At 35.2% G+C, this 5,627-nt stretch overlaps 1 pseudogene; it reads right to left on the bottom strand.

The window, feature by feature from the left end:
- Window positions 1–3,426: 3,426 nt before the first annotated feature.
- On the bottom strand, window positions 3,427–5,396 carry LOC149206143 (aspartyl protease family protein 2 pseudogene; annotated as a pseudogene).
- Window positions 5,397–5,627: the final 231 nt, after the last annotated feature.

The raw sequence follows: 5,627 nt of genomic DNA, 5'->3' as shown, positions 1-5,627 counted from the left end.
AAACATATCTCAATTAAAATATCTTCTCAATTTTTTAATTACTTTTATTAAAAAAAAAAAATCTATTAATTAATAATTTAATAAAGATCAATGATCTAAACCGACATATACCTAATTGCATAGACTTATTTATAAAAATGCTTATCCAAAACATGTCTAAGTTGAAAAAGCCTCTTCAATTATTTGGTCTCATGATGCTTCCTATTTATTCTCTTCTTTTATCTTTCCCATTAAATTTTTTATACAATATATTTCCATACAAATCCATCTACCATCTTTGACATTAATAATTTATAATTTTTGACATTAATATATGAATTAAATTAAGATTCATCACTTCTTTTTAGTCTTAATTATATGAACTTCAGATTTGGATAACTTCCCATTAATTAACTATTTTTATCTTTTTTATTAAATTTTTTATATAATATATTTTCATACAAATCCATTATACTTTAACATTAATATATAAATCAGATTAAAATTCATCAATTTCCTTTACTCTCAACACTGTTATATGAACTTTCAGTCTAATTATATAATATAGTTTCATACAAATCCATCTACCAACTTTACCATTAATATATAAATTAAATTAAGATTCATCAGTTCCCTTCTCTTAATACTATTATGGGACTTGGCTTTTAACACTGTTGTGTGAACTTCCCAGTGGACATAATATATTTTCATACAAATCCCTCTATATTTTCATACAAATCCATTACCTACTTTAACATTAATATATAATATCAATCAGATTAAATTTCATCAATTCCCTTTACTCTTAACACTGTTATATGGACTTCCAGTCTAATTATATAATATATTTTCATACAAATCCATCTAACAACTTTACCATTAATATATAAATTAAATTAAGATTCATCAGGTCCCTTCTCTTAATACTGTTATGGGACTTATGTGAACTTCCCAGTGGACATTTGCAGGGAAAAAAGTGTTTAATAAGAAATTCCTATTTTAACAGACATTAGCAAATTTTGATTAGAAATTCCCATTTTAACAGACATTAGCAAATTTTGATTGTTTTTTGAACTTAGTCATAAACTTTCATGAAACTTTTTCCTGGGAGGAAAAATGTTGGGATTTTTATTAAAGAAATATAAAATGTCATCTAGAAATTTCTATTTTGTATGATAAAATATACTCAAGAGCATTAAACAAAAACAACTTGTAAAACAGTAAAAACTAGTAAATAAAAATATCTACGGAAGTGGCCAAAGTTCAGTGTATAGGTCAGTGCTTTAACTAGGAAAAAAAACATTCTCCAAAATATCTGATATCAAAAGAACATATGACAAGCCTAAAGTAATATTAATGTGCTCATCTCTTTGATGGCACTTTCCACCATTAATCTGAAATTCATAAAACCAAAAAAAACCAATCCTCCTTTCAACATTGCATCCGATATTTCATAAAACCAAAGTTACCAGAAAACCTGTCTTCGACATTGCATCAGCTTCCTTGTTCTCCTCCATGTAAATGTGAGAAATTGATCTAATATTAATGTTTGCCATTTAAAAAAGCCTATCCACTCAATCCATCCAGAAAAGAAAGGGCGATCAAATTCTATAACACCCTGGATGCCCAGAGTCCCTCTCATAAAACTTGTTTACATCACTGTTAAAAAAGGAGTGCAATTATATGTACTCTCATCATCGTTGTTCGGTCCGTCCTTTCTCCTCCACCTTCACTGTATTAGAAGCTAACTTCGGATGATGGGTCTATCCTTTTGTGCAGGTGCAGGACCATCGCAATTCACTGTAAATTGTGCGAATTGGTGACTGGTTTATATACGGAATAATTTTAGCAAATGAGGAAAAAGTTGCAGTTTTCAAGGACAAACCTTAGATTTATACCAGTATGAGTTCTATGAGTTCAATGGGGGGCAAAATAGAAGATTTTTATTTGTTTAGATTGTATTTTTAATATATAAATCGATTCAGTATTTTGAAAAATTTACAGGATATTTGAATTTTATTTAAATTATGTAAATTTTATAAATCAAATGATATATATTTAACAAATGAAATTTCTAACTCAAACAAAACAATCCTAATTTTAATGATCTGTTAAATTTTGTATAAAATAGATTCAATATTCTGACAGATAATACATCACAAATGAAATTTCTAACTCAAACCATTGTAATGATAGGGTGAAATTTTGTATTTTTGAAAATATAAATAGATTCAACATGCTGAAAATTTTAGAAGAGATTATAGATTTAACATGCTGAAAATTTTAGAAGAGATTTAAATTGTGCTGATTCAACAACAAAAATATGTCTAAATGTCTAAAGAAATATGTTTAAATGTTTAAAGATTTCAAACTATGACAAATAATACATACTTAACCAATGAAATTTCCAAGTCAAACCATTGTAATGATCGGGTGAAATTTTATATTATTTGAAATTTTGTATTTTTTAATATATAAATAGATTCAACACACTGAAAAATTTAAAGAACATTTAAATTGTACTGATTTAACAACAAAAATATGTCTAAAATATTTAACTTATACCTATTTAACCACAAAATACATTTTTATACCAACAAAACACATTTTTATACTGATTCAATAACTTGTACAAATTCAATAACTAAAATAAGCTTGAAATGCTCAAATTATACAGATTTAACCACTCATATTATATATAAATTTAATAACTCATATTATGCAAATTTAACATACAAGCAAACATATTTGCAAATATAGCTGAAATAGAAGATTCCCGCCCTCAGACTTCTAGATTGGATTTTGCTATTTTAGCAGAGTGACAAGAAACAAACATATTTCGGATCCAAATAGCAGAGTGACAAGAAACAAACATATTTCAGATCCAAATAGCGGAAATAGAAGATTCCCACCATCAGACTTTGGGATTTTGCTATTTTCGCACAGTGACAATTTGGTGTGGCATGTGGATGTGGATTTATAATTCAGGGGAGAAAACAGATAATATTACAACAAATAATTAAAAAAAACCCATTAAAAACCATTAGTATTTTATCTCTAAACCGAACCGTGGAAATAGAAGACTCAAAAGGAAATAGAAGACTCCCATTTATGAGAAACAACAAACAATTAAAAAAACCATGTTATCTCCACAGTGAAAATAGATGACTCCCATTTATGAGAATCCTGGATTTCAATAGATTACTCCCATTTATGAGAATCCTGGATTTCAAGAGAATGACAGAGAATGACAATTTGCAGCATTCTTGTGGATCCATAATCCTGCATTTCAGGAGAATGACAATTTGCAGCAGACTTGTGGATCCATAACTTGGAATCCTGCATTTCAGGAAAATGACAATTTGCAGCAGCCTTGTGGATCCATAACTTAAAGCAACGGGAAAAGGAAAAGCAGATAACAATCTCTGCATTTGGAATGACAAAATCTTTAATCCAAGCAGACTAGTTTGATTCATATTCATATAACTATATGAAAACATTACAACCTAAAAAAATAGGCATGGAGATTCCATACATTTGGACAATGTATGAATATATACCCAAATTTTCAATGGTAGCAAGAACAATAGCAGTGGACGGTATATGAGAAAATTAAGTTAGGCAGACCATACAAGTAAAACTCAAAATCAAATAAACAAGCTCTCCTAGGCCAGGCATGAACCAGCTTTAAATCCCACACGATTTGTCAGACTGTCAAACGCTACACGGTACCCTTGCTGCTGGATGTTGCCAATAATGGAGAGCCCACCAGTGTTTCCGGCAAAGGCAAAGCAGAAAGTTGCAGAACTATCCACTGGAATGAGATAATTAGTAGCAGGCAGCGAGACATCGGCTCGGCCCTGGAAATGAAAGACCACAGTGGGGACTTTCACAGTTTTCAGCCCTGATAAATCATAGCAGGTATCGAACAGAGAAAACCCACCTGCAGATTTCAGGTTCCCAGTCCCAGCCCTGAAAGCATCCCTCATTGCAGTATAAGCAGACTCAACCAAACGAGTCACAGAAGTTCCAGAATCGATAATAACTCCGCCATTGCCAGTAGCATCCATCCTAAACACAGAGGCAGGAATGGAGGTGAGCCTCCTCCCACCAACGCTTATACCCACCAGTTCGACATAGTAGAAAGTATCAAGCTTTGGGTTGCTCAGGAGCGGTGTAAAAATTGCAGATTTAGGTACTGCAGCTGCGCCAAAGATCAGGGAACTTGATGTTCCAGAGGCACTCCTGTCGACCAAACAGTAAGAAAATCGTTTGCTGAACTGTGCCCCGGTCTGAGATAGAAACGAGAGTGTGCCTCTGCCCAAGCCCAAAAGCCCTGCCGCTCCAACAAAGAGCCCTTCATTGTCATGGCCACAGCCCAAAGCCACTCTTTTGATCACTTGGCCTCTGAATGTAAGAGTTTCTGTGGAGAAATCCCCCACTGTGAAAGACCCATCTCCATAGGACACTTGGTATTCACAATACCTGTTGTTTCTGCAGCCACTGATGTCCAGTTTCTTGCACAGGGAGTTGCACAGGGAACCTTTCTGAATGTGGATGAGGCTGCAGGGTTGAAAAAGGGATCAGTCTGGCCATAGCACTTAGTGCAAGGCAAGCACTGAATCCACATTATATCACTACCAGTGTCCAGCACCATGTAGTTATAGCGAGGGGGGGTACCCACTCCCAGCCTTGTGAAGTACTCCCCACTGCCCTGTGCCAGACCAGAGATTATGGAGCTGCTGAAGTCCTTGGCATCGAATCTGGCATCAATGCTGGAACCATTCAATGGCTTCAACTCGGATTTGCTGACCCCCATAACAGCAAGCTGCACACGGGCATTAATGGAATCGACTCTTGCAGCATCTCGCTTCAGCCTCTCCTGCAAAACCCCCTTCACAGAGCTTGCGTTGCTGCTGCTGCTCAGTGAATCTCTGTGAACTATCTTGAGCACAATGCTGTTACTCTTTTCTCCCTGCACTGTCTCGCTCCATTCTTGGGCACTACTAGCCATGGAGGAACCAGTCCTGGCCCTCAAGGCTGCCTCCACATCCAGAACTTGATGTGTTGCAGATAATTCTCTGGCACAGGCAGACATGAAAGATACCAAAAACAGCACCAGGGCACAGAGCATCACCGACTTTTCCATGGTGCAAACACCTCTGAGGGATTGCAGAGGCGCGTCAAATCATAAATATAGAAAAAAACCCGACTGGATCCTTTGGCTTCCTGCAACAAATTAGAGGGCCTCACGAGTCTGGAACCACAGATGGTGAAGTAGGGATGAAAACCAACCTGAAGGCGATGTGTGTGAATGGCCTTAAATGCGAAGAGGACAGTTAAATAAATTAATTGAATGAGACCCCCTCCTCAACATCCACTTGGAGGTTGAGTGCCCGTTACCTTGGTAGACTCGACCAAGAGTCTCCCCGAGATTTAAGCATATTTCCTCCACTGCTTGGCGTGAGTGCAGCTACCAACGACTAAAGCATGTACTTTTACAGTGTAGGTGGTTTCACACAAAGAATAAATCAGACAACATGTGTAATGTGGGTCATCTTCTTAAAAATTTTCCTTCTCCACCTTTACCGTTAAAAAAACCAAACTTTAATTTGAAAAAATAAATCTCTCATGGAAATGGTCAGAAA

Source organism: Pinus tabuliformis, chromosome 1_2 (genome assembly GCF_031772625.1).
Source record: "Pinus tabuliformis cultivar Carrire ecotype Pingquan chromosome 1_2, CPIR1, whole genome shotgun sequence".
Taxonomy (NCBI): Eukaryota; Viridiplantae; Streptophyta; class Pinopsida; order Pinales; family Pinaceae; genus Pinus; species Pinus tabuliformis.
Note: the sequence above shows the minus strand (reverse complement) of the source record. Positions and strands in the feature narration are given on the sequence as shown.